Source organism: Macaca nemestrina, chromosome 18 (assembly GCF_043159975.1).
Source record: "Macaca nemestrina isolate mMacNem1 chromosome 18, mMacNem.hap1, whole genome shotgun sequence".
NCBI classification, from domain to species: domain Eukaryota; kingdom Metazoa; phylum Chordata; class Mammalia; order Primates; family Cercopithecidae; genus Macaca; species Macaca nemestrina.
Genome location: NC_092142.1, coordinates 85,250,221 through 85,272,672, shown reverse-complemented (window position 1 = coordinate 85,272,672; position 22,452 = coordinate 85,250,221). Strand labels below are relative to the sequence as shown.

The following is a 22,452-nucleotide window of genomic DNA, read 5'->3' as shown; positions in this document are numbered from 1 at the left end:
TAAAAATACAAAAATTAGCCAGGTGTGGTGGCATGTACCTTTAATTCCAGCTACTCAGGAGGCTGAGGTAGGAGAATTGTTTGAACCTGGGTGGCAGAGGCTGCAGTGAGCCAATTGCACTCCAGCCTGGGTGACAGAGGAAGACTTTGTCTCAAAAAAATAAGAAAAACAAAAACAAAAAAACATTAAGAGCAGCTTTTCCATAGCACTCCCTTCATGAAAGCGGGCTCCACTCAAATTTCAGGTGGGATTATCCACGGGCAATGTTGTCAGGAAGATGCGATGAGGTGGGTGGGTCAGCAGCTAACAGCAGAGGAGAGGGGTGCTCCCAGGTGGACCTGAACTCAGCCCTTGGTACCATGCCTCACGCTAGGGCCAGTCACTTGGCTCAGTGTCCTTGCCCAGAAAACCAGGTACAAGAGCCCCTCCTCCATCTGACCCGTGGGCCAGCCCTCACGCCCCTGCGGCAGTGCTTCCAAAACTCCAGTGCTCTGCCTATCACTGTTCAAAAGTATCTCTACTGATACTTTTGTTTAAATCTAAGCGGACTGATCCTTAAGAGAAATTTCAAATGAATTTTGCACGTGGCACACCAGTAACGCTTGCCACATGCAGACAGGTAACTTTCAGGAATAAATGTCACAGGGCCACATGACACGAGAGCTGACGCAGACGCCTGCTGGAGCTCCAGATCTGGCTCTTGTTGTGAAAAGGAAGTTAGCAAGTGTCAGCTGTTGCAGACCCATCAGCACGTACCTGTGGCTTGCTCTCGTCCACAGGAGAGGCTGTGCCAGGAGAAGAGGAAGGCACTCCGTAAGTCATTGTGATTTAACACCACATCACCTGGGGATTGCGGCACCCACACAAGCGGCCCTCTACCCATGGGGCTGCCCCTTTTAGGACCCTGGTGAAGGAAAATGGTCTTTCCTTGAGCAAATTGTTTCTCCAGACAATTGCGCTTTCTCCAACGCTGGGCTTTCCTTTGGAGTTCAGCTCCCAATATGTGAAACCTGAAGAAATAAGTTCTGCTGTTTCAGGCTTCAGGCATGAGAATAACAAGGCTGGGCCCCAATGCTTGTGCTGAAGAGTGGGGTGTTGTCAGCACTGCTGGGGGTGCTGCTCATGTACCTGCATGCTGAGGTCTGGGCTGGAGATTCTGTTGCCTTGACGACCGTGATAAAGAAGGCATCAACAAGGCTCACAGGGGAGCACCCCCGCCCCCACCGAGCTGGGGTGGTGGCAGAGGGTACTGCTACAACCTTGACAAACTGTGGCAGCACCCAACAAGGCTACATGGGCACAGATTCTGCACCCCAGCAATTCCACTCCCCAGTGTGCACCCAACACAAATGCCTACATATGTTCATCGAAAGTCACACACTAGAATGTTCAGAGCAGCACTGCTTGTTCACAGCCCTGGCATTAAAAATAAACCAAACACCATTCACAGCAGAACAAAAAAATCATATGTTCATGCAAATGGATTGTGTTAGTATTAAGAACAAATGGTCTACACCTGCGTGCAATGCGAATGAGTCCCTTACACATCGTGTTGCGGGAAAGAAGCCAGACACAAGAGACCCTACACCGTATGAGTCCATGTATTTAAATTACAAAACAGGCAAAGCTGGTTGATGGTGTTAGAGGTCAGGTTGTGCTTTATGTCGAGGGTAGGTAATGGTGAGAAGGGGCTCAAAGGATCCTTCCCTGCCCTGAGCCTCAGTTTCTTCATCTGTGAAGTGGGAGAAATGCCCTGTGTGGTCAGCACTGCGTGGATCACGTGGGCTGATGTGCACATCTCCTAGGATGCTGGTCACATTCTGTTTCTTGGTCTGGGCACTGGCTTCACAGGTGTGCTCGGTTTGTACAAATGCATTGAGCTGATCATATATGCACTTTTCTGCATGTATATCACATGACTTAAAAATTACGAATAAAAAGAACTAAAAGCCCAGAAGAAGGGCTTAAATAATCTCCCTCCCTCTCCCTCAGTCATCCCTGGGACCCTCAGTCATGCCTGGGACAGCGATGACTGGCACCCCGGCTCTGAGCTCCACACTTTTGAGGTCTCTGCTCTGTCTCCAGAGCTTCATTACTCCCTGCAAATACATGAGTGAGGAGGGAGAGAAAGAGAGAGAGAGAGGGAGACCAAGAGAGAAAAGAAAAGAAAAAAAGATACAGTGATTATCACTGCAGAGCATGAAACCCCAGTGGAGAAAGAAGCTGATACCACAGGTATCCCTCGTACATAAAGAACCCCTCAATGTGTGTGCAGTGATATCTCCATGTTACTGAGCTCCAGGAGGAACCCAGAGCCAGGGTTGCCCCAGAAGCCACTCAGCTGAACCTTGCTGCCCTCCCAGAGGTCACAGACCTGTGGTTTCATGGCTCCACACAATGCCGTGATAAATTTTTAAAAATTAAGTGTCAATATTCAAAAATATGAAAATGGCACCTAAACGTCTAGATACCCAGTTTCATTTTGGTTGTTTGTTTTAAAACACCAGAAAATCCAGCCACACTGGACTTTACTCCCGAAATGCCCCAGAGCCAAGAACGGGCTCTTTGCGCTTGTTGACCTCGGCTGCCCTTTGTCCCTGTATGACGCTGAGACCCTGTTCTACATAATTGAGTCTGAGAACTCGGTGAGTGCACTTTCATACATAACCATTCTTACTAATCAGCCCCCGGCTGAATACATTTCCTTCAGGCAAACCTATTCCAACCCAAGTTATTTGCCCATGGAGATTTAAGCGTGAGACCTCTGATCTTCATAACTGAGCCTTGAGAAACACTCCAGGAGCACATCTACACACTTGCACAGAATTACTTTTGAGCCCAGGCCATTTCTTCCCAGGAGCACCCTTAGCTCCCTCCCATGCTCCAGCATGCAGCATGCCCTCAGCTTTGTCTTCCACCCACCATTCTAGCCACTTCTTCTGACTCGCTGGTGCCAGCGGAGGCCAACGCCCATCCATGAGGAGAGGGCTCCCAAGCTGGCGCAAGGGAGGGACAGGGCACCCAGGAGTGCCCCTGTGCTTGTTTCCTGGAGCTACCTTAACCAAGTGCCACCGACTGGGCAGCTTCGACAGTAGGAATTCATTGTCTCACATCCTGGAGGCCAGAAGTTCCAGACCCAGGTGTCAGCAGGGCTGGCTCCTCCTGCGGCTGCAGTGGGGGAAGTGGGGCGGGGTGGGTGGGGACCGTTCCAGGCCCCTTCCCTGGCTTCTGGTGGTTACTGGTGATTTTTGCATTCCAGGCTTGTGGAAGTGTCACCCCAACCTCTGCCTTCATCTTCACGTGGCTTTCTCCCTGTGTGCATGTCTGTGTCCAAATCTCCCCTTTCTACAAGGACACAGTCATATTAGATCACAGACCACTCTATTCTAGTGCAACCTCCTCTTCACCCAACATTACATCTGCAATGACCCTATTTCCAAATAAGGCCATGTTCTGAGCTGCCGGGAGTTAAGACTTCAGCCTATACATGTTGGAGGGGCACGATGCAGCCCACACTAACCCCCATCCCAGCATCAGGGAAGACAACATTCAGCCTGGGAGATGGGCGGGAACCAGCTCAGCTTCCATCCATCTCCTAGGCTGTGAAAGGTGGACCGTGCTCCAGGCAGAAGCAACAGCATGTCCAAAGGTCCTGAGGATGTAGCAAAGAAAGAAGTACCTTCTGGAATGATGTAGGGGGAGGGGACTGAGCCGTAAGAGGTAACCAGGACACGGAAGATGACTGCGCATGTAAGTGTGTCTTGTAAACTCCCAGACACATTCATATATCCCCAGGGAAAAGCAGCCGAGGGAAAGATCCTCCAGTGTTCCCAGGGACCATCCCTGGGTGGTGCTGGGGCAGCACTCGGGGCTCGGGGGTGGCTGGGAGCGGGAAGAAGGGATCACATCCCTCAGTTACTCCATGGGGCTGTGTCTGCTAGTGCAGAACGGTCCAAGCTGAGCAATTATGAAAACTTTTAAAGGCTTATGCAGCAGCCTCTTCCAGAACGCCTCACTTCAACCCTCCTCGTAAACAGATTGTAAAGGTGCAATCAGCTCAGAGCCCACTCCGCTGTGATAATCTGATGTAAGCCAGGCACTGATTTATATGCGCCAGTCCAAACAAACATACCTGTAGACCATCAAACTGGAATTTCTTCCATACTTTCTTCTTATGCATTAAGGAACTGCTTTTATTTCTCTTTTGCCGGAGGGAAGTGTTGTATTTATTTCACGGAAAGAGAGAAGCAGTGTGCAAGACACTAGGTAAAGGGGTGTGCGGAGGGCTGCAGGCTGGGTGGGGGCTATCCTCTCTCTGCAGACAGGGCCAATTCGAAGGGAGGGACTGAAGAAGCCTACTGTCCCATGCATTATTGTTTATATTTAAAAATGACTTGTGTTGTGTGTGTTACATGCCAGGTGCTGTTCTGAGCACTCACAAATAGCATGTCAGAGGCTCTTTCATCCCCATTTCGGAGACGGTTAAACTGAGGCAACAGTGATGTCCATTACTCCCCAAATGGAGAGTTGGCTTTTGGTTTCTCTCTGCCTTCTCCTCCCATGCCCCTGAGCTCTTAGGATGTGGATCTAGATGTGCCTTCTTCATCCTGGGTGGTTAACATGTCTAACTCAACACACTACTGTGTTTCACCTGTCTCTCTAGGACATTGACAGGAGCTTGATTTCCAGTTTCACACCTCCTCCCCGCCCTTCCTCTCCAATAACATTCCTGCAATGCTCACGTTGACTACAACATTGGCTGAAATTCCTCACCACTCCCCAGATCCACTACCTTTGTCATAAGACATTGCAGTTCCCCAGCACCACAGGGACAGAATGTATTTCCCTGTGTCTTAACTTTGAGCTCATCGTGTAACTTGCCTTGGTCAATAGAATGCGGTAGAAGCAATGGCATGCTGGTTCCAAGCCCAGGCCTTAAGGGTCCTCGCATGCTGCTCCCATGTGTCTCTGCTGTCACCATGAGAGGAACATGCTCAGGTTAGCTGACTGACCCCAGGGGCAGGATGAGCCATACCAGCTGAGCCCAACCTGGATTAGCATGCTGCTAAGATATTGTGGTTGTTTCTTGTGTAGCATTTTATGAGCCATAGGTAACTGCTACGATTTTTATTGTAGGAAATTTGATTATTACAGAATAGAATGAAGAAGACCAAGTCATTTGTAGTTGTATTACCCAGAGAGCGTCTCTGAGCATTCTGGTATTTTTTCTTCTGCTGTCTTTCTCTGTGTATGTGTGAATGCAACTGTGAGTTTACAAAATGAAATCCCACTGCATGCATATTTTATGGATGTGCTCACCTCATTAGTCTTTTCCTCCACCCCAGCATTTCCATCCTCAGTCATCAACAAGGAATCTCTTGTTGAATTTCTTCAGATGCACCCACACCCTCAGGACCTTGGCACGTGCTGCCTGGCTGCCTGGAATTCTCTCCTCCCTCTTCTTTAGCTGAGTCAACGCCTGCTGGTCTCTCAGGCCTTGCCTACTTGAATGTTGCCTTCCCTGACCCTTTCAGTCTTGGCTGGAGCCTTCCAGTCTCTAGTGTGCCCACAGCTCCCTGTCCTCATGATTTCCTTAATTACCTGCCTTGTGTGTGCCTGGGGACTTGTCCGGATCCTTCTCTAGACTATGAGCTCTGTGGGGGAAGGGACTATGTCTTGTCCAGCATCCCCTGTGAGGGCAGCCCCTGGCACACAGAATGCATAGGCACACACTATTTGAGAAGTGGAGTTATGACCTGATAATGTAACATGATATCGATGGAACATGATAAAATGAGCTATTTTTCCTGTCATTAAAGGCCAGTTTGCTTCTCAATGGAAAATTGCCACGGGCTTTAAGGGATGCCTGGCATTTCACGTGGTTAGAGGGAGATCTTTCTGCCTGTTTGCCTAAGCCAGGGCTTGAAGAATACTTACATGAAATGATGGAACACTTTCCCAGATAAGCAGTTCTATGATTGTGCCCTGCCGTCTCCCACTCTCAACCATCCTGGTTGCTAACTCTTGCAGCCTAAAGCACTTTCATCATAGTGCTTCCTCTACTCAGTAAACTTCAATGGCTCCCCAGTTCCCAGCAGAGTGTGTAGCCTGACTGATCACTTGGACAGTGGGTAGGAATGGAGTCATGGTCAAGGTAGAGGCTGGGAGGAGATAAGATGAGCAGGGCTGTTCCTTGGCTCCTTGTGGTCACTGGCTCCAGGACAGGTCTTTCTTGGGACTGTACATGCCTATTGGAACTGAACAGGAAGCAAGCCTGTTGTTTCTCCATCAGCAGGGCTGGGAGACCTCCAGAAAGCTGTAGTGAGTGCAGAAATGAGCAGCTGTTCTTCAAGGAGGCTGGCCACTGCTGACTTGGAACCAGTGGCCCTGCTACGTGCAGGGTCCTGACCATGATGCAACCAGAACCCTGGTCCACTCTGGTCTATGTGCTCTGGGTCCCCAGTGCTTCTGTCTCTGACTTTGGGGAGTCATGGACTATCTTGCTTTAGTCTCATCCTTCTTTGTTCTTTGCCAGGCAATCCTTTCAACCACAAAGTCTGCCTTCCTGGTGGGTTAGTGCCATCCTGACTCTGTCCTGCTGGAGGACTTTCCTGGCCACTGCATCTGAAGGAGAGTAGCTGGGTGGGGAGTACTGGGGGCCTGGAGGTCTGGCTAGAATGCCGGCTCTGAGCGTGCCTACCATGTCCCCACCCCTTACTTGGCCTTCCCAGTCGATGCCGGCTCAGTGCTTCTCAAGCTGCCACATGCACACCCAGTATGCAGATGTCACTGAAATGCAGATTCTGATTCTGCAGGTGTGGGGTGAAGCCTGGGACTCTGCATTTCTATCAGGAGGCTGATGTTGCTGGTGCCTGGCTATCCATTGAGTGCTAGGCTCTGGCCCATTTCCAGCGATGTCTGGGCTTGAGGGCTTTTCCCCAAACCACACCAGGCTGCCAATACCCAGTGCGGCAGGCCTCATGCCGTGAGGAGCATATAATTCTCAGGCCTCATGTGGAGAGGAGCATACAACTCTCGGGAGGTGGCCTGCGAGCACTCCTGCTCCCTCGCCCCTCGGGCAGAGTATTCCAAGGCATGGACTTTGCACCGTTTTCCCATTTCCCTGCAGGAGCAAGCTCTCATCACGCAGTGGGGCAGCTGCATGAAGAATACTCTGCGTGCAGGTCTGCCTTCACCTCTGCGCTCACACCCAGTTCCCTGGGGTGTCCCCTGAACACTCTGCGTGCAGGTCTGCCTTCACCTCTGCGCTCACACCCCAGTCCCCTGCACCTCCTGAATAAACAACTTGTGCTTGAAGTCTTGCCTGCTCCTGGAAGAACCCAAACTGGGATGCTGCTAAGGGTTTAATTGTGTCCCCCAACCCCCAGTCTCCGTGCATGTGACCTTATTTGGAAACAGGGTCCTTGCGGCTGGAATCCAGTTAAGATGAGGTTACACTGTACTAGGAAGGGCCCTCAGCTGCTGGCTGGTGTTCTCACAAGAGGTTTGTGGAGGTGAATTCTTAGGGAGTAAGAATGCTTTGGGAGCCATGTAAAAGGCTGGGAAGATCCACATGCGCTGACAGAAGAGATGTTCGTGCAGGATTCGGCAAGGGAAAAAGGAAGTTGCAGGAAATACATGCATGATGTGACACCATTTCTGCTCAAATAAATACCACGTGGTGTCTTTCCATATAAATAGGAAAGGCAGGACACACAGGCACTGTTGAGCAAGCAGGGCGCAGCTGGGGATGAGTGATGCCGAGCGTGCCTCCCTGCTCACTTGACTCACCCTCTTACTGTGTGAATTCATAGAGAGCACGACTCTCCTTACAATTTAAAAATCAATAGGGCTGGGCACGGTGGCTAGCTCCTGTAATCCCAGCACTTTGGAAGGCCAAGGCCGGTGGATCACTTGAGGCCAGGAGTTCGAGACCAGCCTGGCCAACATGGTGAAAACCTGTCTCTACTAAAAATACAAAAACTTGGCCAGGCATGGTGGTGGGCACCCGTAATCCCAGCTATTTGGGAGGCTGAGGCAGGATGATTACTTGAACCAGGGAGGTGGTGGTTGCAATGAGCCAAGATCGTGCCACAGTACTCCAGCCTGGGTGACAGTGAGACTCTGTCTCAAAAAAAAAAAAAAAGAAATCAATAGAAAAATACAAGCGATGCCATAGACTTAAAAAGCTAATGACACAGTTTCAAATTATTATATAAAATTAAATTATACTCAGTAACTCTTTAATTTAGTAAAGTAGGTGGTAAAATAGCCTGCAGAGTGTGAATTTAATGTGTGTCTGTGCATCTGTAAGTATGTATCTATCATCCATCTCTATTTGTCTTTCAATGATCTATATCTATCTATCCACCTGTTTGTCTGTCTGTATCGATCTAGGGAAGAGAAAGAGCTTGGGATCTGCCTTTGTTTGTTCACATACCAAAATGGGAACTGTGGTTTTCTGGATTCTTCTTTCAGTGCTTTTCTGAGTTTAGATTTGTGCACAATGAGCATCTGGCACTTGCACAATTTTTACAAGCTCCTAGACCCCCCAGCTCCTGGGTACAGGGGTGTCAGGCACCTTGACAGGACTGAAAGCGGGAACATGGTCATCCTCCTGGTGCAGCCGTGAGGGCAGCCATGGCGACTTGACCCCCGGGGCTTTTTATGTCCACTGATGGGGGCAGATGCCACTCCTTGGCAAGCAGCTCACCCAGCTTGTGCTCTCTCCATACACAGGCTCAGCGTCCTGGGTCAGAAAGCAGCCTCAGTTCCCCTCTCCTCCCTGCCAGAGGTGGTTGAAGGTGGGGAGAAATGGGGTCTTTTGGGGAGGGCTTGTGGGATGAGAAGAGGATGAAGCTGAGACGGTCAGGGTCCTGCCATGTGGCAGGGGGAGGAAGCAGGAGTAACGGGGGGCAGGTGGAGAGGGGATAAAGGAAGCGGGTGCCTCCGGCAGCCACACTGGGAGCTGACCCTCTTCACCCATGCTTCAGGCACTCAGGCGCTCATCCACGGATCATCCTGTACCTCAGACTCCGCCAAGAACTGTCCAGCCCCAGGGCCTTTGCAAGCGCTGGTCGCACTGCCTGGGATGCCCGCTCCCAGCTCACCACGTGGCTGGCTCTTTCTCATTCATTGGTCTCAGCCCAGTGGCTCTTTCTCATCAGAGAGGCCGCCCCTGCCTGTCCTGGCTGGCCGTCCCCTCCCCCACAATGACTCTATGACATCATCGTGTTCCTTCTCCTCGGAGCCCTCAGACCCTCTGAAATCCTCTGGTCTGTGTTTTCTTTCCTCTGTCTCTATCTCTCTCCCCACTAGAAGGCAGGCCCCAGGAGGGCAAGGACCCGGCCTGTCCAGCTCCCAGCCACAGCCCCAGGGCCGGGCGTGCAGTAGATGCTCAACAAGGCTTCTTGCCTCCCACCGGCCTCTCCTCCCTCCAGGGAGACAGGACTTGGGGGTGTTGTTGGGGTCTAAACGACGCAAAGGAAAGAGACACTGAAGTGGGTGAGCTGGCCTCACACTGCACTTCCTGCTAGAGTTCAAAGTCAGCCCTGCCCCTGGAACTGCTGTGGCCAGTTTAGATTGTTCCAGAATCCCGCTGCAGGCTGTTCAAAAGGCTCCCAGCTGCTATCAGGAAATAGCTCAGGAAGGTCTCCGTTAAACACCAAGAAACTGAGATGCAATCAGCTGGCCTGGAATTCAGGAAAGTGCTGGTTCTGAAATTGAGGCCAGAAAGAACATGTCTCGGGGCGAGAAGATGTGAACCTGCCAACCAGCCCGTGTTCTTTTTCCACCTGTCCTGCCACATGTTGTGCCATGTCCATGCCTCCTGTCCCGCCATCACCCCAGGAGGTGGCAGATGGGGACCCTGCTCCGTGGGGAAGCGAACACTCAGTGACTGCTACCCCTGCCCGCTGGCGTCCACCCGTAATCTCTCAGTTGTGGTCTGAAAGGCCAAACATGAACCAGGATTTTCCATTATGGTTGCAATTTTGGCTTGTAATTTTATCACTCGAATCTAAATCCACTTCAGAAATGCCATAAACTAATTGTCACTGAATAAACTGAAACTTTTGAGGAGTTTATAAAAGTGATTTAGTGGGAGAAAGAAAGGAAAATAGAAAACAAATGTTGCCCACAGAATTGTTGGCAAAAAGGTAAAAACTCTCTGTTTCTTTTGAAAGCATTCCCTCATCTGGGAGCAATCCCTGCCCATCGTGGCTTCGGGGCCCAGGCTCTGAGGCTGTGCTTGTCTTGGAGCTGGTGGGGTTGATTTCACATTTGTCCCTGGGAAGCTGATTGAAGCAGTGTCGGCAGTGAGGGCAGGGGTAGGTTCCTTAGAAAATAAATGGCCACAGATCAGATCCAATCCTTATCCCACAGAATGAACCGGGTTTCCTTGATTAAAAATAATAATAATAACAAAATGAATGTTGGGGTTAAGTAAATGTGAGCTAATTACTAAGCTGTGACCACGTTCACAGTTTCTGAGGCTAAACACTTGAACGCGCCTTGTCAGTTTATGTTAGGCAATAATTTGAATGACTACTGGTTAGCTGTTTCACTTCATTCATATTAAGAAACAGTATACAAAGGGTATAAAGTGATCAGCTCTGTTTACGCTGAGGAGGAGGGTTATAAAATCAGCTAACGGAGCGGGGCAGAGGGGAGAGTGCTCACGGTTTTTGACGGGCTTCTGATGATTGTTTAGGAAGGAAAATCGGAGAAACTTTTAAAGGTAGACTGGGAACAGTGAAATGAAGCAAAGCCCTCAAGAGCATTTCCAGCATGGACCAGGGCGAGAGGAGAGAGTTTCCCTGGGATACATAGCTTGTCAATAAGAAAGAGCCTACAAAATACTCCAGGTCAAAAGGAGCAAGATTCAGGATCAGTTGAACCCTTGCAAGATCCACAAGCGCTGAACTGCAGCATTCTTGGTGCCTGCTGAGGTGGGAGTCAGGGTTGTTGTGAAATTCTGAGCTTCCTGGTTGGCTGAGGAGAGAGGGCTCAGGGGAGAGGCCTTCCTCCCACCACTGCCTCAGAGAAACCCCAAAACCTCACAGCTTTGAACCCCAGAATTCTCAGGTCTTCTGCAAAAATGCAGACATGCTGGTGTCAGAAATCAGCCTGGAGTCCCAGGAGCAGCATCTCACATCTTTACGGCAACACAAAACAAAGCAACACAAAAACAGCAAATGCAAATATATCTTCTTCAGGATGGGCCTCAACTGAATGAGCAGGGAGGGGCATGTTCCTTAAACCGGTGGTTCTCAAAAGGTGGTATCTGGACCAGCAGCAGCAGCGCCACCTGGGTACAGACCGGAGGATTCCAGACCCCTGAAGGCTCCAAGGAGAAGGAACACAGTGATGTCACAGGGTCATTGTGGGGGAGGGGGTGGGCCAGCCAGGGCAGGCAGGGACAGCCTCTCTGACGAGGAGGCCACTGGGCTGAGACCAATGAATGAGAAGGAGCCAGTCACGTGGTGAGCCAGAAGAGGGCATCCCGGGCAGTGGGTCCAGCATGTGCAAAGGTCCTGGGGCTGGACAGTTCTTGTGGGTATTTGAGGTACGGGATGATCCCTGGATGAGCGCCCGAGTGCATGAAGCATGTGTGGAGAGTGTCAGCTCCCAACATGGCTGCAGGAGGGAGTTGTTTAATGAGTTTCAGCTCTGCAGGATGAAAACAGTTTGCGTGTTAGAAATACACATTCTCAGCTCCACCCCAGCCCTGTCACAGACCCTCCAGGGAACCCTCATGCAAGCCGAAGTCTGAGATTGGCTGCTCTCAACAACCGGGTGTTTCCCCAGGACCCCTCTGGGTGAATCTCAGATGTAGCTTGGGGAGACCGAATACAGAGGCTGACCCCTGGCAAACCCTTCCCTCTGATACTCAGCGTTCAGTTCCATGAAATGGGCTCCCTAAGTCCAACCTCACAGACCCCGTAGGAAAGAGCAGATGGAATCTCCGAGGGCACCAGCTATACACGGTGATGGAAGGACCAATGCGTGCTCTCAATGCCACCCCAGACCACAGGCCAGTGCCCTCCATGAGCCTGACCTTCATGCCTCAATCGTCGCTCCTTCTCTGTCCAACATGGGCCCTTCTTTCTGTCCTCCTCTTTCTTTAGGCCTTTCTCTGTCCCTCACGGCTGGCCTTGCCCCGTCCTGGGCTCTGTGGAACTGGTGCACGCCTCTGCGAGGGGGTGAACCTTGGCTCTGCCCCTTTTCTGACTGAGGAAGCTGCTTGGCCTTTCTGTGTTTCAGCTGATCTCTAAAATGGGAGTGACAATCTCTAAACTCACTGGCCGCAGTGAGAATTAGAGAAGACGCAGCGCCCTGCTATATGCCTGGCATGGTCGCCGTCCGCCAACAGTGCCTATCAGTTATTATCCACCAGTCATGCTCTGAAACCCTCCACCCACCTAAACGTGTGAGACCTCTGCGACACCCCCATCCTAGAGCTCCTTACGACCTCATTGGTTGAGCCCATGGGTTCCTCTGTTTCTTAAATATCACCATTTTTCTTTCATGCATGATTGTCTAGAACCAGGTACCTGTAAACAGGAGCACCTGCTCCAGAGCATCCTCTATTCTAATTTCTCGGCATCTCCCATTTGTGGTTTCCCATGAGAAATGAGCTTGTGGCTGTGGGCAGCCTCCCTGGGCTGTCTTCTTCCTGCTCATGTGGGATCAGGCTCAGAGCTGGAGGTCACGGCCTGCAGGGCTCCCCGGGAGAAGCACTGCCCAGGATGCTCTGGGGGGATGAAAAGTTCTAGATTGGGCCATCCAGGGTTCCAGTCAGCAGGCATTAGCCACGCATGGCTGTGTTCTTGAAGGGTGGCTCAGAAGCCAGAGAGGTGCATTTTTATTTTATGTAATCTGAATTGAAGTGTAGACAGACACCTGTGGTTAGCAGCTTCTGAGGGGGACTGCAGCCCTGGGGAGTATCCCACTGCTTTCAGGCTGTGCTCCCTGAGCCCCAAAGGTTCCAGCAGGTGCTTTCAGGGTTGCACCTTAGAGGCAGAAAGCAGGAAAGGTCAGTTGGCAGGGCTTTGCGGCCCCACCTTCTACAGAGCACATGTGTTCTCATCCACGCCCCAAGCTGTTTGAAGAAAGCTTATGAAAGGAATGATGAGACCCCTGACTTCAGTCAAACCTTTGCTGAACACATAAGGAAACAGAGAGGGTCATGAAATGGAAGAACTCGCACAGCCACCCCTCCTTCAGTGGGGAAAACGAGCCTGGGAACATGCTCAAGCCCCTTTGGAGTGGGGAGTGGGAAGATGGTGACAAGCGGTTGCTTGTGGACCCCGGTCCCTGACCCCACGGAGCGGGGACCCCAAGGGCAGTGAGGGGCAGAGTGGGTTTGTACCGGGCACTGAGACCCCAAGCTCCCTCTCTCTGGCCATGGCTGTGGGGATCCCCAAGTGGAAGTGGAAGAGGGAAACTGAGGAAAACAAAATGGTCCTGCTTGAGAGAGGGAGCATGGGCTGCTTTCTCCTCCCCCACCAGCTGGTCCAGTGAGCCTCATCTGTTCTCACGCTGCTAATACAGACAGACCCGAGACTGGGGAATTTATAAAGGAAAGAGGTTTAATGGATTCACAGCTCCACATGGCTGGGGAGGCCTCACCCTCATGGCAGAAGACGAAGGAGAGGCAAAGGCGGGTCTTACGTGGCAGCAGGCAGGAGAGTTTGTGTCAGGGAATTCCCATTTATAAAACCATGAGATCACGTGAGACTTACTCACTACCACGAGAACAGCATGGGGGAAACTGCCCCCATGACTCAATGATCTCCACTTGGCTCTGCCCTTGAAACGTGGGGATTATTACGATTCAAGGTGAAATTTGGGTGGGGACACAGCCAAACTATACCAGAGCCTTTGAGAGGTGTCGAGGCTGCCACCCCAGCTGAATTTATCAGCAGAACAGGAAGCGGGCTGGGAAGGGCTGTAACTTTCTTGCTCTGTGATCCAAGCTGAGACACAAATGTTTGTTGAAAGGGACTGGGGTCAAACAAGCCTGGGTTCAAATCCCGTCCAACCCTTCCTTGTTCTGCGACCTTGGAAGTCAGTTCTCTTCTCTGAGCTTTCACTGTCTAATCTGTAAAATGGGGACAAAATATAAAATGGAAAACTACAAACCGGGAAGTTGGAAGTCATACGCTTTCTGATTTCAAAAGTTACTAGAAAACAATGACAATCAAAACACTGTGGTCCTGACATACATACATACAGACAGATAGACAGACCAATGGGACAGAACACTGAGCCCAGAAAGAAGCCCTTTGACTTCTTTGACATTCAAGCATCTTGAGCCAAGACCCTTCAATGGGGAAAGGGCAGTCTCTTCAACAAATGGTATCTGGAAAACTGAATACCTCATGCAGAAGAATGAAGTTGAGCCCTTATCTTACACCAGATACAAAACATTAACTCAAAATGGATCAAAGGCATTACCATAAGAACTAAATGTAAAAATTAAACTATAAAACTCTTAGAAGAAAACAGCGGGGGAAAGCTTCACGATGTTGGACTTGGCAGTGACTTCTTGGATATGACACCCAATGAACAGGCAAGAAAACAAGAAACAAATCCATGCAAACACGTGTGCACAAATATCCACAGAGCGCTATTCCTAACAGCCAAATGCTGAGAGCAATGAAAATGTTCATTGACAGGAGAATGGATAAACAAAACACGGTCCATCCATACAGTGGAATATTATTCAGCCTTAAAAAGGAAGGAAATTCTGACACCTGCTATGATGTGAGTGAGCCTTGAGGATATGGTGTCGAGTGAAACAAACCACTCATAAAAGGACAAACATTGTATAATTCTACGGACATGACTTGCCTAATGTCAGCAAATTCTCAGAGATAGAAAATAGCGGTGGTGGGGGGCTGCCCAGGGTTACAGGGATGGGGGTGGTGTTTAACAGGGACCTTCCTGAGCTATTTCCTGACAGCAGCTGGGAGCCTTTTGAACAGCCTGCAGGGAGATTCTGGAACAATCTAAACTGCCCATGACAGTTCCAGGGGCAGGGCTGACTTTGAACTCTAGCAGGAAGTGCAGTGCGAGGCCAGCTCACCCACTTCAATATCTCTTTCCTTTGCATCGTTTAGACCCCAACAACACCCCCAAGTCCTGTCTCCCCTGGAGGGAGGAGAGGCCGGTGGGAGGCAAGAAGCCTTGTTGAGCATCTACTGCACGCCCGGCCCTGGGGCTGTGGCTGGGAGCTGGACAGGCCGGGTCCTTGCCCTCCTGGGGCCTGCCTTCTAGTGGGGAGAGAGACAGAGACGGAGGAAACAAAACACAGACCAGAGGATTTCAGAGGGTCTGAGGGCTCCGAGGAGAAGGAACACGATGATGTCATAGAGTCATTGTGGGGGAGGGGACGGCCAGCCAGGACAGGCAGGGGCGGCCTCTCTGATGAGAAAGAGGCCACTGGGCTGAGACCAATGAAAGAGAAAGAGCCAGCCACGTGGTGAGCTGGGAGCGGGCATCCCAGGCAGTGCGACCAGCGCTTGCAAAGGCCCTGGGGCTGGACGGTTCTTGACGGAGTCTGAGGTACAGGATGATCCGTGGATGAGCGCCTGAGTGCCTGAAGCATGGGTGGAGAGGGTCAGCTCCCAGTGTGGCTGCCGGAGGGAGTCGTTTAATGAGTACTGAGTATCAGTTCTGCAGGATGGAAACAGTTTTGAAATTGGACAGAGGCGATGGTGGTCCACTAACGGGAGTGGACCCAATGCCACTGAAATGTTCACTTTAAAAAAGTTAAAATGGCAAGGTTTACATTAAGTATACTTTGCCACAATAAAAGGAAAAGAAAAAATATAATAACTGTATGAAGTTGAGATGAAATGATGCAACTAATAATTTAGTTTGATTAGCAAAGAGTAGGCACTCATATATTTAAATATAACCATCATTATGATGGTATCCTGTCAGTGCTGGGGGATGATTTATGAGGGAGGTTGAAGACGAGGAGGAAGAGGAGACAAAGGGAATCAGCTTCTATTATCCACAGCAGGATGCCTCTGGAGTTGTTTGAAGTAGAAAGGTAGTCTATGTGATCCCATTTATATTGTAACATTGATTGACCAGGTCTTTAAAATTACAGAGTACTAGATAGACCCAACTCAGCCTGTCCTAGTAATCACGACTCCTCGAGTATTTGTGAGACTTCTGGTACGTTCTCTACAGTCTCAACGTTGGAACTGACTGAACCATGTGTTATACATTAAATCCAGGGTCTGGACACCTCCCAGGCCACCTCCGTCATTTCACAAGAGCCAGGTCATCTTCTCAGTGCTTGTGAGCATCCCTTCACACTCGATCCTTCCCACACACCTGCCAAAGGGAAGGAGGCAGGGACCACCTAAGAATACCAAGAAAGAGGCAGCATGGTCCTCCTGCCCTGGAGGCTGTTACCATCCGGAACACCCCGCCCTGAAAGTAAGACCACCTACCATCTGGGCTTCTGTCTCACACGGGGCATAGCCTCTCAGTGGCCAACTGTTTTTAATAAGGGTCTGCCAGTTCTGATGGGATTGCACAGACATGGGGAAGGGGAGAAAGGAGACAGGACTTTGTGCTTGAGCTGTTCATCCCTCCAACAGCAGTGCCGGTGTCATGGTTGATGGGCAAAATTCCTACAGATGCCTTCTCTTAGAAACTCACTTCCCCTGGAACCAGACACAGGCTTCTCCAGGAAACAGCTCACTACCTGACACAGTCCCCAACCCCCCTCTGTCTTCTTTTCCCTTCTGCCTGGGAGAGTGTTTTGGGCCACTGCCGAGAGAGACAGAGAGAGAGAGAGAGAGAGAGAGACCGAGAGAGACCTTAGGCTGTGCACTGAGTATAGCATCTATGTTTACTAAGGAACCAAGAGTCCCTCTCTTGAAAAAGAAAGAGAAGAGGATTTTTTTTTTTCTTTCCTGTGAAAGCCATTGCTGTGGCTCGGGCCATCAGAAGCATACTAGGTTTATCTAAAGCCCCCAGAGGGCCTGCACAGCCCACTTTGCTTCTCCATGGCTTAAGGGGACTCCTCAGGCACCCTGGGCTTTTCCTCTGACCTGAAAAAAACCCCTGCTGTCCATGCAGATCTGGACTGTCACCCAATCCCCCGTCTGCTGAGACCCCTAATAGGATATCTGGCAGTGAGAGACGGCATCTGATCTTATCAGTTTCTTCTCTGGCAAGCCTGGCTCCACCAAAATAACTTTTATCTGGAAATAAAATAATGCAATTAATGTCCTGACTGTCTGATACCCTCTCAAGTGATCTCAGCTCTGATGATTTCATGGGGGGCCCCCTGTCTGCTAATTGCCCAGAGCACTTACTAAGTCAAAGGCATTTGGTTGGGAAACAAAGCCAGTGAGTGCACAAGGACCTTATGCAATGAAATGAATACACAGCACGGTTTTTTGTTTTTTTTTTTTCGTTTTCTCTTTCTCTATTTGGATCTAAAATGGCTCCTTTCCCCGCTCCCCACCCCTTCCCGGGGCAGGAAAAGTGCATGCCCCTCGCAAGCGTCCTGACTGCATTTACGTCACCTAGGAATTTTCTTTTTCTGGCTTACTCTCTGGCATCACCCGGCCGGCCGAGAGGCTCCAGGAAAATCGTAAACCCTGTTGAATGGCACCACAGTAATGGCCAGTCCCATTGGAACACGCTTGTGCTTTTTGTCTTGTAATGTCAAAATGAACTTGGCCGGGAACCTGAAGCTGCCAGCTGTGTGCCAGTTTGACTTTCCGTGTTTCTGAGTGGGGGTGGGCTGCAAAGTGGGGAGGGCTGAGCAGGCCCCAGCAAGCTCGCTCTGGGTCCTTGGGGGGCTCAAATCAGGCTGCCTGGCATGGGATTGCCTCGATGGCTCTGAGAGCCCGTCCAGAACCTTCTTATACTCATGTAGAGCTGGTGCAGTGCACACAGGAAGCCCTGGATGCAGATGAACTCGGTCAGCCTGCCTCTGCCAGGAACAGCTGTGTGACCTTTAGGGAAGCAGTTCGTCTCTCTGGGTTTCAGTTTCCTTGTCTGTAAAACGAGGAGAGACTGGAATGGGTTAGGAGTTTTCAGGTCATCTCATCCTGGGACCTTATTTTCTAAGGAAACCTTCCCGAGATGTGTCATTTGTAAAACAGAGAACAGTTGAGATCTTCTGTTTGAAGCAGATGGTTGGTAGCTCAGTCCCATCTGCTAAGTACTCCTGCCTTCTTTTCCAGGAAGATTCTGGGGGTCAGACCACCAAATGCTCTCTGAGGGGAATTTCAAGCTTGCGCTTCTGTTTTCTATGATTTGCCAAAACCAGCTTCATTCAGTCAGTCAATCTGTATCTATTGATCGACCTGTATCAAGCTTGTCCAACCCAAGGCTCTGGGGCCACATGTGGAAGGAGAGCTTTGAATGTGGCCCAATAGAAATTCCTAAACTTTCTTAAAACATTGTGATTTTTTTCCTCATTTGCTTTTTTTTTTTAGCTCATCAGCTATGGTGGGTGTTCGTGTATTTTATGTATGGCCCAAGACAATTCTTCTCTTTTCTATGTGGCCCAGCCAGGGAAGCCAAAAGAGGACACCACGATGTGTATCTCCTACCTAGATATCAACTAGGTTTGCCCTTATTTATTGCCAAACTTCAACATGTCTGACAGTCCCCCGGAGAACTGTTCAAACACGGACTTCCGGGCCCCACCCCTGCAGTTTCTGATTGATTGGGGTCTGGGTTGTGGATTTCTAGCAAGCTCCCAGATGAGGCCGATGCCGTGGTTCCAGCTCACCCCCTGGGGATCCCCAAATCCTCTTCCACATTGGCTCACAGACAGGGTTTCCTCACCTTGATTTTAGACATTTTAGCAGAAACCAAAGTGTGAAGGACAAGAACGGTGCTCTCTATTTCCCACATGCACAGAAAGGAAGAGTCAGAAGGGATTGTGTCCAGTTTTGAAGCCTCTGTGCTGCCCTTTGGGGCCCAACAGCATTGTGTCATGGGACACTCGCATTTACTAAATATTTTTTCTCTTACAATTAGGGCATAAAAGTCTGACTAGTGGTAGTTAATCAGATGAGGGTTCACACACCCTACAGCCCAGTCCCATCCCATGCTGGGTGAGCAGCTAGTGGAATTCTCACACATCCATAAGGGACATGTGCCACCATGTCCCTCATGGTGTCATTTATGGTGGTGAGACCTGAGGAGCCCACCACTGGGACAGCAGACAGTATAGCATGGGGGCGCCCCCATGGAGTGAGGGGTGCCAGCTAGGGACAGTGCATATGGACCCAATAGAGTGGGTGGGTCTTACTAATTTGCTCAGGGGTAGGGTGGGAGGGGAGAAAAATAGAATGAAATATTTAACACAAGACCGTTTGTGCAAATTATTTCCACACGAAGAACACACTTTAGACCCGTTGGAACCGTTGTCCACATAGTGAGAAGGAATGAGAGAAGGAAACCCTCAGGAAGGGGACTGGAGAAATAAAACGAGAGAGGGGCTCCCTCGGACCAGTGATGAAAATGGTGCACCAGCAGCCAAGGGCTGTGATTTGTTGGCCGTCTGCACCTGAGTTAAGAAATCAACACAGAAAAAGTGAAAAACTGAAAATGTGGGTCTTGGGCATCCACAGACAGTGCTAACGACTTCTTTCCCTCCAGCCTCTTTACCTTTGTTAACCTCACATTGTCCGTTCTCATCACAACAGGACAACTAAGCCCTGACTCTGTCCTGGCGCCTGCCCTCCCTGTGTGTCCACAGTGGCCAGGGTGGCTCTGTCCCGGCGCCTGCCCTGTGTGTCCACAGTGGCCGGGGAACTTGGGGGCATGGCCGGTGGAAAATCAGAGAAAAGAATGACTCATCCAGGTTCCTTTTTCCTTTGTTCTCTTCCCCTTCATGATCAGGGATGACTGTGGCTAATTTCCTTTGTGCAGTTTTAGAGAAAAGTCGGTTTGTAGTGAACTCATGGTTCATGAACCTGGCCACATCAGTTTCAATCAAGGCACTTGTTTAAAAAACCAACAAAACCACTAAATTCCCAGGGTCCACTCCATATCAGATTCTCTGGGACTGGGATTAAAGAATCTGCAGTTGTGTGTGTGTGTGTGTGTGTGTGTGTGTGTGTGTGTGTGTGTGTGTGTGTTTTCTTTTGTAAATGTTTCCTTAAGTTTTTCAGGTGTTGAGGATGAAACCCAAGTGGGAACTGGGCTTGTGCCCCCCACCTGCACACTCTGCAGGTGCTGAGACGGGGGCTCCTCTGCGCCCCCTGGTGGTGAGGACAAGGGGCGCGCCGCCCTCCCGGATGGGAGAACCCAGCCCGGGGTCAGGTAGGAGACCCCCACAGAAGCCATGTCTGCCATTCTACCAGATGGGTGGGGCGAAACCACCGCTCCACTGCAAGAACATTCCAGCCCTTGCTTTTTTATCCCGCCCTGTATTTCACTGCCACAGGCATTATCTCCTTCAATCTCATTTGTCTTCCACAGGTGCCTTTCCAGAGTCCCAAGGAGCGATTTTTATGGTGGAATTAAAGCCCCGTGTCAAGACATCAGGGAGATGTTTTGTGGGAGACACTTTTTCTCCCTTTCCCTCACGTCTGTTCAAGCCTGTGCTCAGGCCAAGTTCCCTGATCCGACATCACTGCGCAGAGGCCTCCCTGGTGAGGCCTAAGAAACAGGACAAGGATTGTGCCGACATCTTGGCTAATGGGAAGGCACCAGTGCTGCATGGGAGACAGGCTTCTCAACGTCTTGTCCTGGGGGCTAGATCACTACTACATTGTTTGTTATGTCCAAAAAAATGCAGAGACTACACATGAGCCAGGGCAGTGCTGGGGGCAGGTATCCACCCGTGGGTGAGCAGATATGGCCCTGCCCTCAGGAAGCTTAGAGTCTACTGGGAATTGGTCAAACAACCACACAAACAGATCATTAGAATTGGAGGGTCTGATGAAGTTTAACCTGAGACCTGAAGGTGAGGAGCTGGCCACAGCAATAGCTGGGAAAGGAGCACCCGGGAGGGAACAGCATGTGCGAAGACCGTGTGGCAGGCCTTCAAGTGGAGTGTGGCTGCAGCAGAGGCTGGAGAGGGAGGCGGGGCCAAGCCAGCATGGCTCAGAGTCCACAGAGAGAACCCGAGATCTGCTCTGGGAGCCCCAGTGTCATTGGAGGGGATTCAGTGGGGAGTGGCGTAATCCCATTTGTATTATTCTTTTTCCTGATCTAATAAATGCATGTGGTTAAGAAAGATCAAATAATCCTCAACAGCCTTTCCTGGAAAACACACTGTTGATGGGAATGTAAATTCATGTAGCCGCTGTGGAAAGCAGTTTGGAGATTTCTCAGAGATCTTAGAACTCCCATGTGTCCCAGCAATTCCATCACTGGGTATAGGCAGAAAGGAACAGACACACATGCATGTGTGTGTTCATTGTGGCACTGTTTGCAATAACAAAGACGTGGAATCAACCCAAATGCCTATCGACGGTAGACTAAAGAAAATGTGGTATACACACATCATGGAATACTATGCCGCCATAAAAAGAATGAGATCATGTCCTTTGCTGCAACATGGATGCAGCTGGAGGCCATTAGCCTAAGCAAATTAACACGGGAACAGAAAAGTAAATACAGCATGTTCTCACTTATAAGTGGGAGCTAAATGATGAGAACACATGGACCCATAGAGGGGAACAACAGACACTGGGCCTACTCAAGGGTGGAGGGTAGGAGGAGGGTGAGGATGGACACACTGCCTGGCAGGTACTATGCTGATTACCTGGGTGATGGAATAATCGCACACCAGCCCCCTGCGACACGCAATTTACCCACATAACAAACCTGCACACGCACCCTCTGAACCTAAAAGTTGGGAAGAAAATGAAAACACCAGCTTCCTGCTTTACTCCTCCCCGGGCCCAGTGCCACTCTCCAGAGCAACTATTTTGGGTTTTTCTGTTTTTGTCTGTTCGTCCTCAGCTCTGTGTTTTCACTCTCCTCATTATAGTAGAGAACATTCGTCGTCATTAAATGAATGAATGAATGGACTCCCCCCCAAAACCCACCTGGGCAAGCTCAGGAAGAATGTCTGGAGGCTTGGAAGCCTCAGGGCAGCCGGCAGCCTCCCTGCTGAGCGGTTCCAAGCACTGCCCATGGGCTGTGGGAAAGGGCACCTGCTGTCTAAGTAGGAGTGCTGCCATCTCTTGGGGGCTGAATGCCAGAGGGGCAGAGGGAGCTGTGGGTCCCATGGGGGCTGGTGTCTGAAGCCCATGCCCATGCTGGGACAGGTGGGCTGTGCCAGGTGAGGTGGCTCAGGTCCTACCCTCTCTTTGCAGGGCTTGAGTCTGGGGCAGCCTGGCTGCCCAGAGGTGGCAGATGACATGAAGAAATAACCATGTAAGGGCTGGCTGTGTAGGAGGTAAGGGGAGAGGAGATAGGGGTCGGGGAGGACGGGGGCTCAGA

General features: G+C 50.4%; 2 long non-coding RNA genes across 3 annotated transcripts in view; both read right to left on the bottom strand.

Annotated features, from left to right (window-relative positions):
* LOC139359934 (uncharacterized) overlaps positions 1–22,452 on the bottom strand; it is a 399,483-nt gene that overhangs the window by 27,647 nt on the left and 349,384 nt on the right. The gene's annotated exons all lie outside the window — the stretch shown is intronic.
* On the bottom strand, positions 3,250–12,268 carry LOC139359933 (uncharacterized). 2 transcript variants are annotated; one of them, XR_011616644.1, is made up of 4 exons: positions 12,059–12,268; positions 10,681–11,670; positions 9,028–10,336; positions 3,250–8,749 (listed from the first exon to the last, which is right to left on the bottom strand). It is a non-coding gene; the product is annotated as an uncharacterized lncRNA (long non-coding RNA). The 2 variants fall into 2 exon arrangements; XR_011616643.1 differs by having other exon boundaries at positions 10,681–12,268.